This window comes from Bos taurus, chromosome 11 (assembly GCF_002263795.3).
Source record: "Bos taurus isolate L1 Dominette 01449 registration number 42190680 breed Hereford chromosome 11, ARS-UCD2.0, whole genome shotgun sequence".
Lineage (NCBI taxonomy): Eukaryota > Metazoa > Chordata > Mammalia > Artiodactyla > Bovidae > Bos > Bos taurus.
Genome location: NC_037338.1, coordinates 26,207,445 through 26,220,507, shown reverse-complemented (window position 1 = coordinate 26,220,507; position 13,063 = coordinate 26,207,445). Strand labels below are relative to the sequence as shown.

General features: G+C 41.0%; 1 long non-coding RNA gene across 1 annotated transcript; it reads right to left on the bottom strand.

Moving 5' to 3' along the window:
* Positions 1 to 3,763: 3,763 nt before the first annotated feature.
* Positions 3,764 to 12,995, bottom strand: LOC112448769 (uncharacterized). The gene is made up of 2 exons (XR_003037139.2): positions 12,512 to 12,995; positions 3,764 to 3,922 (listed from the first exon to the last, which is right to left on the bottom strand). It is a non-coding gene; the product is annotated as an uncharacterized lncRNA (long non-coding RNA).
* Positions 12,996 to 13,063: the final 68 nt, after the last annotated feature.

Genomic DNA, 13,063 nt, shown 5'->3' with positions numbered 1-13,063 from the left:
AGACAACATTTGGTCCAATCCCAGGCCCTTCTTTCTGAATAATTAATCTGGCACTTTACCAGCACCTACAGCCTTGGTTTTTTTCTGATGATTAAATAAAAGGCCAAGGCTCTTAACAACAGTAAATAGGCTCTTCGGTGTGGTTTGGCTCCATGTCACATTAACCCACTAGGAAGTTCGGAACAATCTGATAAAAGAAGCGCCCCTGCCCCTTTTCAGCCCTCCCCCAAACCGTAGCTCAGACAGCAGGGGTTCAGCTGAGTCTTTCCGGAAAGATGGAGGAGGATAGGCTGTCCTGCCAATTCCAACGGCACACACCCACTTCCAGCATCACCTGGGTACTCTGGCTTTCCAGAGTCCCTTCCAACCATTCAAGGGCCCTGTTTTTGCTTGCTTTCTGGCAATTCTCATGTCTGCCTCCTCTTCATACACTAGTCTTCTATTTCTCCTGAATGTGATCAATGTCGGCTTAAGTTCCCCAGACTATGTGACTCAAGCCCTAAATTCAAAATAAAACAAAGTCTTCTTCCTATTGAGATGTGTAAAAAAAACTCCTAACAATAACAGGTTTCTCTCAATTCAAGTTTGAAAATGCCTGGCAGACGCCCCACCTTTTAAATAAGCTTTGAGATTTCTTCGAAGATGACAGAGAGGTGGAAGAGAAAGAGGATTGGGGAGCAACTGGGTTTTGTGAAGCCCTGCTGGCACTGCAGAGCTTCCTGAATTCACGAGGGGCATCAAAGGCACTGAGATGGCAGAGATCGTTGTGGCAGGAGCAACTGGAAAATGTCCTGGGACTGAAACACAGATAGATTAACATCACCCCAGTGGACACTAATGACTTGCACTTTGAAATGCCAGAGGCTCATACTGCCAGTTAAGACAAGGAAAAAACACATTTCTGGTCTCCAAAGACCTTAGATCTTTCCAAACTCTGCAGGCAAATGCAGCCGTCATGAATTTCTGCAGCTGGGCAGCCCCATCGTGCCGCTAGGGGAATCATTGCCAGAGTTGCTATGGGCAGGGTAGTCAGCAAAGCTGAATAAAACAATCACTGAAAACCTCTCAGAGGTGAAATTTAGTAATGATTCAATTTATAATTCAATGCAATCAAGCCTACGGCATTTCCAAATACCATGCTTATTTTAGCGGTCCCAGGTAAAACATGATTTCCTCTGAAGGTTCACAGGCTTGACAAAGGGTTTCCAAACAAGTTTTATGATTTACCATCGGCAGATAATTAGAATGTCTTTTCAATCACTGGCATCTGGATAAAGTAATTTTGTCCCAGCATGGGCATTTCTAGGAAGCAAACAAAAGTCAAAAACGAAAGAGCTTGCTGGAAGCTTTCTTAAAAAGAAAATCTTTCAAGAACTGCTCTCAGCTGCAGGAAGGGAACGTTCCCACACCGATGTGATTAGCAAAATAAATGGGGGCTTTGAACAGTGTGGATCAACAAAAGAATATCTGGTGTGACTCAAGGAAGGAAATCTCTGGTTATACATCTAAAACTGCAAATGGGTAGGGACCGATAAAATGAAATGTCAGTCTCATGAATTCAGTCCTAAGTGAGTCTAAAATTCACAGGTTTCTAAAGTCAATTTAGCATTTCCAAATCTGGCAACAAATAACTTTCTGATGCCCTGTACTAGGTGCCACAAGCAAGGGGAGATGAAAAACTAGACCTGAGATCTAAATTTCTCATCCAGTTGAGAAGACCAGACTAACAGAATGAAAGGGGCATGATTAAATGCCAAATTGTGCGATACTGATTTTAAGTTGAATATAAGTTCAGAAATGAGAGAAATCAGTGTTGGCTGGGGTGGAAGAGCTCCTGGGGGGCAGAGTAGCAAAAGACCCCAAATGAACCCAGACATATTCTTCTCCTGGCCTGCCTGCCGTTGTTGCCACTGCTGCTGTGTCTCTGCATTGTGATTATTGTTTTAAAACAGTGTAGGGTAGTGGTTAGATACACCCTGGCTTTGGAACCCACTCGCCTGAGTTTCAAACCTGACTCAACCACTTACTATTAACAGCTCTGTGAGTGAGTGACAGATAGTGAGATAGGCTCAGTGGTGAGAGAGTCGCTCAGTCGTGTCCGACTCTTTGCAACCTCATGGACTGTAGCCTGCCAGGCTTCTCTGTCCATGGGATTCTCCAGGTAAGAATATTGGATTGGGCGGCCATTTCCTTCTCCAAACAGCTGTGTGATTTTGGGCAAATTAGCTTTTCTATGCCTCAGTTTCTCTTTTATAAAATGTAGTTACTAATAGATCCCATCTTACAGAACCGTTAAGAATGTTGGATGAGTTAAAGTATGTATTTCACACAATGAATTTAAAATTTGTGCACATCAGAATTACCTGGGGAGTTTATGTAAAATGTGGAGTCTGTAGAAGTTAAAGAAACTAAGCTCCCTAGTGCAGTTAATTATATTTGGGGAGATGGTGGGAGAAGTGTAGCATGGAGATTTCTCTTCTTTCAGTGTCTTATGTACAAGCCACTTGATCAGCAGACCATTTCACCTTTGTTCTAGGGTGTTTCTCTTCAACTTCTTGCACTATTTTGCTGTGGAATATTTTTGGTGTGTTAGTTTCAATTTGGATTATATCTGATTTTTTTTTTTAATTCATTTTTTGACTTCCCTTTTGTTGGAACTTTGGAGTATAGCTTGGTTATGTTTTAATCTCAGGGCATTATCTTTAAATTCAGGGCGTTATCTTTAATTACAGGGCATTATTTTCTTTTAATGTAATGAAATTATAATCAACAAAATGAAAGGTGAGAACACAGAGAATGAATTAAAACATTAAAAATAATTTAAAAAGTCTAATTATTGATGCTTATAGGAAGCATGCTATTAAAGAATTAAACCTAAAACTATGGTAGATAATCGGAGAAGGCAATGGCACCCCACTCCAGTACTCTTGCCTGGAAAATCCCATGGACAGAGGAGCCTGGTAGGCTGCAATCCATGGGGTCGCTAAGAGTTGGACACGACTGAGCGACTTCACTTTCGCTTTTCACTTTCATGCATTGGAGGAGGAAATGGCAACCCACTCCAGTGTTCTTGCCTGGAGAATCCCAGGGACGGGGGAGCCTGGTGGGCTGCCGTCTATGGGGTTGCACAGAGTCGGACACGACTGAAGTGACTTAGCACAGCATAGCATAGCATAGTGGATAATGATCCCATCCAAACTCAGTATGTATTAAGTGGGCCTTTTTCCAGTGCAACAGCAAAATCCTCTTTCAAACCAGCTTAAGGACAAAGGTGATTTATTGGCTTATGTACCTGGGAAGTCCAGGGGTAAATGTGGCTTCAAGCACAACTGGATTCAGAAACACCAGTGAAGTCATCAGATTTCTCTCCGGACCTTGGCTCTGCTTCTCTGTGTTGTTCTCATTCTCTCCTTCTACATACAGGTGGCTTTGTGGGGCAGGGAGAATGACCACCAGCAATTGCTGCTTCCCATTTTCATGGCTGATAACTCCAGGATAAGATGTCCTTCCTACCATTTGCAGTTAGTAAATTCAATGAATTATGCCAACTACCTTAGTTTGGGTCCCTGTCGCCATAGCCCAAAGGATGGGATTCTCTCATATTCTAGGCTTGGCTCATGTGCAGATCTGTTTACCACTAGTGGGGGTGATATTGGAAATCAGAAGTTTGAAAGTAGGGAAAACATTGGGAAACAACAAAAAATGCTGCCAGTATCTTCCTTCTAAACATGCAGTGACACACAAGTATCTTTCTTCCCACATATAATTTTTAAAAGTACTTTAATCTAACATCATTCAACTGTTCCACACTCAACTGAAAACACTCACTCTCCAGTGGGAGACAACCCCAGGACACACATTATTTCTACATCTTGCTTGCTGTATCACATTTCCAGGCGACCTTCATTCTTCCTGGTCAGGCCTGGAAAGCAAAATGGGTAGCCAAGAACAACAACCATATCAATATCTTTGCACCTTAATGCAATGAAAAATCCATAAATTCTCTGCTAAGCACAAGTTAACTCTAGTAGTTTCCCTCTTCAAATTAAGCTGAAATTATTAGAAGGTTGGTTGCATAAAAGTGTTCAACTTGCAAAAGAAATTATTTTCCAACCTTTAGACACATGCTAAAAAAAAATATCTCAGTACCCCTTGCTCTTAGAAATTATATTTTCTAGTTCCTTAAAAACAAACAAAAACAGTTATACAGGAAATTTAAGAGACCCATGTTACATTTTAGGAATTAACAATGACTATTAATAAAGACTTCATAAAGTTCATGTTCAGCTAATACAAGGATGATAACTGCTCTCTGTCTTGAAGGGACTCAGTTGCAGAGTACATTGAAATGACAATTATGTTTGACCACTATGCTATATTGATTTATCCAGACACTATCCGCCCTATGGGAAACACATAAACTTTCAGCCGTCACACATGGTAACACTGGGAAAACACCAGCAATAACCCCTTGTTGCCAGTGGTGGTTACTTTCTTATAGGAAGTGACCCTGCATCTGTCTTCCTGGTTTATATGCTTAGGAAAGAACTATTGTTTGACAGAACTGTTGCCGAAGGGTGTAACAGCGACAAATTGGACCTCCCCTTATAATGAGAATCTCGGGCTGCGTGCAAATAAAGGTCTGAGCAGAATATTTTTTGAATAATTGGGAATTACATAAATGAATAAATTTGGATATGAAGAATGTAGTCACAGATGGATTTAGCCCTTGATTCATCAGACAAGTTGCCTTAAGAGAAAATACAATAAGTAAACATTAAATCTGCTGCTTAAAATATGTTAAGGCTTTTAACCAAAACAGGCTTTTAAGCTGAAGGCAATCACTTGTTTCTTTGCTCATGCTAGTTTGGATGTATTTGTGTGAAGATTGAAGGAGTCTCCAAAAAGGCCAACAAATAATTATGAATGATCAGTTCCATTTTTTGATTCTTTGTGATTCCACATAAATTATATGAGGCCAAGAAAAGGTTAATTTGACCTAAGTGTAAGGAGATTAATGTCCACTGCCTTGTAAATTTTCCATTCAAGGAATTGAGTACCATACTTTCAGCTCAGAATTTTGAAGATACTTTTTTTTTTTTTTTAAACTTTGGTCTTAAATGAAAATCATTACCTTAGATTGTATTGGCGACAATCTCAGATATTTCATATTTTGTGTAAAATGACTTAGCAACAACAGGTAGTTTTGATGTTGGAGCAACTATTTGTTGGAGAAGTCAATCACCTGCTGTTCCCGTGAACAAATCTCCAGCTCAAGAGGTACAGCCTGATACATTTGTCTGTCTCCTGTTGTCTACCTTGCATTTATATTGACATGGTTGAGTACAGTGTTTTTCAAACTCCAACTCATGATGTTGTTGTTGTTGTTAAGTCGCTTCAGTCGTGTCCGACTCTGTGCGACCCCATAGACAGCAGCCCACCAGGCTCCCCCGTCCCTGGGATTCTCCAGGCAAGAACACTGGAGTGGGCTGCCATTTCCTTCTCCAATGCATGAAAGTGAAAATCGAAAGTGAAGTCGCTCAGTAAGTGTCAGACTCTTCGAGACCCCATTACTGCAGCCTACCAGGCTCCTCCATCCATGGGATTTTCCAGGCAAGAGTACTGGAGTGGGGTGCCATTGCCTTCTCCGCCAACTCATGATACAAGTGAATAATGAAATAAAAATATAACCAGAATTTAAGATCTTTTTCTTTATGAACACAGTGCCATCTACAAAGTAGAGAAAATAGTAAAATGAACTCCCATACACCCATCACCCAGATTTAACAACAGCAAGATGTTCACACCTGCTTCTTATGTCCTGTTGTTCCAACTTTTACTCCTTGGGAGGTATTTTCGAGAACATTCCAAACAGAATGTTAATTCACTTCTACATATGCCAGCATGTGGCTTCCCAGGTGGCGCTAGTGGTAAAGAAGCCTCCTGCCAAGGTAGGAGATGAAAGAGACATGGGTTCAATCCCTGGGTCGGGAAGATCCCCTGGAGGAGGGCATGGCGACCCACTCCAGTACTCTTGCCTGGAGAATCCTGTGGACAGAGGAGCCTGGTGGGCTACAGTCCATGGGGTGGCAAAGAGTCAGACATGACTGAAGCACGTGTGCCAGCATATTATCTTTAAAAAATATATAAATATTTTCTTACATAAAAACAGATTCCACTACTACACTAAAAAAGCAACAATTCTTGAATTATGCACTATACCTCAAGTGTCTGAAAAATGTCTTCTTATAGCTGGTTTGAATTAGGACCAATCAGGATTTAAAAACATAAAATAGAGGGATTCCCTGGTGGCCAGTGGTTAAGACTTTGCCTTCCAATGGAGGAGGGGTAGGCTGATCCCTCCTTGAGGAGCTAAGATCCCACATGGCTCATGGCCAAAAAAAACCAAACCATAAAACAGAAGCAATACAGAAACAGATTCAATAAGACTTTAAAAATGGCCCACATCAAAAAACAACAAAATTTTTAAAATGAAACAGAAGAAGATAGATTAGTAGATATCTAACAGCATCACATGTAGCAAGGTTAGTTATTATTTTATGAAATTTTTTGGTTATGCATGTATTCGGGTTATTTATAAAATGAATTTTCTTATCATTGGTCATAGCCACAGAAGCATAAACACTGTTGGTTTAATGATCCTCTCCTTTATTCAGCAGGCTCTGGGCAGACCTCTGTGCCCAAAAACATCCTCTTCAGTTTAAGGAGGGATGTATGTACAGAAAGGAGAGCTCTTTATTTTTGCTGTTTCCCCTGCCTAGAAGTCCTCTCGCCACCGTGTCTACTATTTCACATCCTACCCAGGCTCCAAGGGCTGAAATGACGTTCCCAGTATGAATCCTTCTTCTGTTCTCCTGCCTGGCTGTCATTTGGCTCACCTCTTCTTCATTCTTCTCACCACACTGCCTAATGTGGTGGTTATCTATGTACAGTATGTGTTTTATCTTCTCCTATAAATTAAGCTCATCACGTGTAGGACAGATAATTTTTTTGCCCTGAGATATAAATTGCCCCGTGATCTGCTTACACTAAGCATTTAACAACTGAATAAACTGAGATAGGAATTTGGGACAATGGCTATAGATTATTAGGCAGTAAAGATGCTGGTGTCATAAACTGGACCCCAAGGAGAGACTGGAGAAGAACCCAAATTCATGAGGTTTAGACTTGATTATGAAAAGCAACAATAATTTTTCACAGTTTCCTATGCAAGTTCTAACATTCCCCAAAAATCCTGGGAGGAAAGAGTAGATATCACCAGTTTTACACTTTTTTTTTTTTTTTTTACACACACAAAAAATAGTTAAGTAATTTTTCAAACTGTTAAGATTCTGTTCCAAGGCAATTCTATTAACTGGGGATGGGGACCCCTAATTTTCTTTTTTCCTTAAATTTTATTTTTAATTAGAGGATAATTACAATACTGTGATGATTTCTGCCATACATCAACATGAACTGGCTGGTTATAGGTATACATATGTCGCCTCCCTTTGGGACCTCCCTCCCATCTCCCACCCCATCCCACCCCTCTAGGTTATCACAAAGCACCAGAGGCTTTGGGTTTGCTGCATCATACAGCAAATTTCCACTGGCCATCTATTTTCTATATGGTAATGTATATGTTTCCATGCTACTCTCTCAAATCATCTCATCCTCTAACTAACAGTCGAATGTATTTCATAGTTCAGAATAAGCTAAGGGAGAAAACAAGGATGATCCACCTGGACTTCTCTTCCACAGCTTCTAGAGACTAAAGAAATCTGAGAACAACTTGGGAAGTCTGAACTGGTAAACAAGGAAAAATCACTCATTCTTACTTACACACACAACATGTGTGCACGTATCTTGCGTGCATTAACAACTACTCATGCTTCAGATCTCCACATAAAGATCCTTTTTAAAGGAAAATTTAAAAATTTCCAAATGAGGCACATTCTCTCGAGGAAACATGTCTCTTTCTTCAGAACCCATTTTAGTGTGTAACTCCTTGAGTGTGATTATTTGATTAACACCTGCCTTGCCTCTTAGAATGTAACCTCCATAACTGTAGGGACCATGCCTGCTTTTGCCCATCCTATATTTTCTAGCACTTAACTTGCTGCCTCATAGAACTTAGGTATTTATTAAACAGTGGATACATTCATGATTGAATAAGTGAATGCCTAGACAAATTTCATCAGTATTGCCTCACACTTCAAGAGGACAACTCGCACAAGAATAGAGAGAATGCTGGTTGGGGACTAAGGGTTTTGGAGCTAAAAGCAAGTAGAAGAGAATATCCATCCATTTTCACCACCACCTCTACCAGCCTCCCTGATTCTGCAGCCATATGCCTTGTCTTTCCTTCTGTGACAATGGCTGGACTGTCTGGATTCTTACCTAAAGTTGATCCCTTCACTTTTGTATTGGATTCCATCTCATCTTGCATATTCAATGTACTCTTTCTCCCTCTTATATATTATCAATTTTTCACACCTTACTGGAGCACTGTCGAGTAGAATTTTCTATGATGATGAAAATGATAGCTAATATGTGACTATGGAGTACTTGAATGTGGTTAATTATTATGAAACTTAATTTTTAAATTTTTAATTTAAAATCTTAAAGTCTTTAATTTAAATCTTCACTTCCTCATCCTTCATGTATTCTTAAACTCACTTCATACAATCGTTTGACTCAACATGTTACAAAAATAGCTCTTCTAAACATCACCACGGACCTCTAAGTTGAGAAACCCTATGGTCAAGGATGAGTGCTCATTTTACCAGAACAGCCACATTTTACATGGCTGATAATTCCCATGATTGCAAGACTTCTCTCTGTTATTCGTGAACTCATCACTCAGTTCTTCTTCTACTTCTCTGGCTATTCTCTCTCAGTCTCCTGTGCTGGATTTTCATCTTTGCATTCTCTAAATACTGAAATGTCACAAGTCTCAGACCTTTGACTGCATCTTTTATCTATCCATATTTTCTTCCTAGGTGCTTTAATCCATTTCTATGGCTTCAAATATTAGATATAGACTTTAGACTCCAAGTGTATCTCTAGCTCTCAACTCCAGACTTGTATGTCAAACAGCCAAACCCCTACTCAAACTTGACATTTAGATGTCTAACAGGCACCTCAAGAAGATTACTTTTGATTTTAATATTTAGAAAACATCAATCTGATTGGAGAATAATTACTTTACAATATTGTGATGGTTTTGCCATACATCAACATGAATTGGCCACAGATATACATGTGTTCCCCCTCCATCCTGAACCCCCCTCCCATCTCCCTCCCCACTCTATCCCTCTGGGTTGTCCCAGAGGATGGCTTTGGGTGCCCTGCTTCATGCATCAAACTTGCACTGGTCATGTATTTTACATATGGTAATGTACATGTCTCAATGTTGTTCTCTCAAATCATCCCACCCTCGCCTTCTCCCGCTGAGTCCAAAAGCCTGTTCTTTACATCTGTGTCTCCTTTGCAGCCCTGCAGGTAGGATCATTGGTACCGTCTTTCCAAATTCCATATATAAGTGTTAATATACAGTATTTATCTTTCTCTTTCTGACTTACTTCAACTCTGATTTCAACTTTTAAATCTGTTTTTCCCTCAGTCCTCTCCTTAATCAGTGTCATCTCCATCTTTCTAATTATTCAGGCCAAAAATATTGGGGTCATTTTTTACTTACATCCCACAGTCAATCCATCAGTAAACCCTCTTGGTTCCATTATTTAAATAGAGTGAGAATTTGACTCTTATTATCTGACCTGCCAACCCCTAGTCCAAGCCACTACCATCTCTACTCTGCATTATTGCAAGAGCCTCCTCACTGGTCTCCCTTTCATTTATCCTTATTCCCTTAAAATCACCTTTTCAAACAGCAATGTGTGTGATCCTTTAAAAATGCAAATGGATTCATATCACAACACCCTAAACTTTCCAAGGTTTCCTACCTCTTTCTGAATAAAAATCAAAGTCCTTATGGCCACTTACACCATTGCATGATCAGGGCCCCAGCTGCCTCTCAGATCCTCAAGCCCACCATCCCCTCCACTACCTCTTCACTCTTTCTTCTCATCCTCACCATCCTCACTGTTCTCCGAGGGGGTTAAGCATACCACCCTTAATTCCTTTACCCATATTTATTTCACATCAGTCTTCCTCTGTCTTTCAAAACTAAACTTTGGAGCGAATCAAATCAAAGTCCAAACTTGGTCTCTATTGTTCTCTGCTATGTCCACATCTCAAACTGTGCCTGGCACTGAATATGTGTTCAATGAGTGAGTAAATAAATCATATGCTAATGCCTAGTAGCATCAGTTCAGTCACTCAGTTGTGTGTGACTGTGACCCCATGGACTGCAGCACACCAGGCCTCCCTGTCCATCACCAACTCCCAGAGTTTACCCAAACTCATGTCCATTGAGTCAGTGATGCCATCCAACCATCTCATCCTCTGTCGGCCCCTTCTCCTCCTGCCCTCAATCTTTCCCAGCATCAGGGTCTTTTCCAATAAGTCAGCTCTTCGCATCAGGTGGCCAAAGTATTGGCGTTTCAGCTTCAACATTAGTCCTTCCAATGAACATCCAGGACTGATCTCCTTTAGGATGGACTGGTTGGATCTCCTAGTAGTCCAAGGGACTCTCAAGAGTCTCCTCCAATTCCACAGTTCAAAAGCATCAATTCTTGGGCACCCAGCTTTCTTTACAGTCCAACTCTCACATCCATACATGACCACTAGAAAAACCATAGCCTTGACTAGATGGACCTTTGTTGACAAAGTAATGTCTCTGCTTTTGAATACGCTGTCTAGGTTGGTCATAACTTTCCTTCCAAGGAGTAAGTGTCTTTTAATTTCATGGCTGCAGTCACCATCTGCAGTGATTTTGGAGCCTCAAAAAATAAAGTCAGCCACTGTTTCCCCATTGATTTCCCATGAAGTGATGGGACCAGATGCCATGATCTTCGTTTTCTGAATGTTGAGTTTTAAGCCAACTTTTTCACTCTCCACTTTCACTTTCATCAAGAGGCTCTTTAGTTCTTCTTCACTTTCTGCCATAAGGGTGGTGTCATCTGCATATCTGAGGTTATTGATATTTCTCCCGGCAATCTTGATTCCAGCTTGTGCTTCATGCAGCCCAGCATTTCTCATGACGGACTCTGCATATAAGTTAAATAAGCAGGGTGATAATATACAGCCTTGACATACTCCTTTTCCTATTTGGAACCAGTCTGTTGTTCCATGTCCAGTTCTAACTGTTGCTTCCTGACTTGCATACAGATTTCTCAAGAGGCAGGTCAGGTGGTCTAGAATTCCCATCTCTTTCAGAATTTTCCACAGTTTATTGTGATCCACACAGTCAAAGGCTTTGGCATAGTCAATAAAGCAGAAACAGATGTTTTTCTGGAACTCTCTTGCTTTTTCAATCATCCAGTGGATGTTGGCAATTTGATCTCTGGTTCCTCTACCTTTTCTAAAACCAGCTTGAACATCTGGAAGTTCACGGTTCACATATTGCTGAAGCCTGGGTTGGAGAATTTTGAGCATTACTTTGCTAGCATGTGAGATGAGTGCAATCGTATGGTAGTTTGAGCATTCTTTGGCATTGCCTTTCTTTGGGATTAGAATGAAAACTGACCTTTTCCAGTCCATGGCCACTGCTGAGTCTTCCAAATTTGTTGGCATATTGAGTGCAGCACTCTCACAGCATCATCTTTTAGGATTTGAAATAGCTTAACTGGAATTCCATCACCTCCACTAGCTTTGTAGTGATGCTTTCTAAGGCCCACTTGACTTCACATTCCAGTGTAGTATAACCCAGAGTAAATCATTTAACTTATTCTTTTTTGGATCTTCTTGTTCTCACAAGAAGAAATGAGAAATGAGCTAGAATTCTCACAAGAGAAATGAGCTAGAATACCTCCAAACACATTTATTCAATGATTAATGCTTCACATCAGGTAGGCGCTTCCACTACTGGAAAATGTCACACAGTTCCTGCTTTCAAGGAGCTCGTGTGCTGACGGGAAATGACCCTCCAGGGTTTTCGGAGAAAATTTCTGAGCATTCAGTTGGGGATGCTTAGAATGCAGCTAGGTGAAGAAGGCGTGGGGAGAGCTGGTTACACCTGAAGCTAGTTCTTGGCTTCCCAAATATTCCTATTTCCCCAACAGATACTGAAAAGGGCAAAACTTTGCTGAGAAAGCTATTCCGAATTGTGTTGGAAAATACATAACTTGACTGTCACCTAAGTGTTTTTACAAACTAAGATGGCATGATAGCATAGTACTGTTTTAAAAGAGTTGTTTGAGTGGATACCTCTGGGTAACTTGGAAACTTGTAACCAAAGTTTACATATACAATACACAAAATATCTTTAAGTTTATTTATGTGCGCAGGGGACCCTTCAAGGTCGTAAGGCTGGGGGACCCAGATTTGGCGCAGGACTCTTTTTTTTTTTTTTTTTTCCTTCCAAAACTCAATTATACTGTGATCTTACCTCCGATGCTAGTGCATCTACTGAAGTAAGGGGCGGGTGGGAGTTGGGGAATATAATGCGTTCACTTCCAGCACAGTGCAAAGGTCCTTAACGTTTTCCCTTCCCACACTTGGAGCGTAAAGAACGTTTCTTTCGGTAGGCGTGGCAACCTGTGCTTGGAGCCGTAACAGACGGCCGCAAAATCCGCAGCGTGCGGAGAATTGTCCCACACTCCTGGATCGTCATAATCGGCCCTTCTGGAGAATTCCCGGGGTTTCTGGCTAGTTGGCCCAGCCGCAAGCCTTTGCGCTAACCTGGGCGGAGTCGACCTTTTCCGAGTCTACCAACTGAAACGTTTAGGGGTGGAAGGACTGAACATGCCGACACGAAGGAAATAGGACCGAAAGAGACGCCCCCTGAAATTATAAATCAAGCTATTTTATTATACAAATATCTCGTGGGGACGGTATGTCCTGGGAGAAGCAAGGTTTTCCATCTCCTGATTTATAACAACAGATGCTTCCCCCTACGTCTAGCCCGTCCAGTCGTTGGTCTCTTCCGCGCCGGGCAACC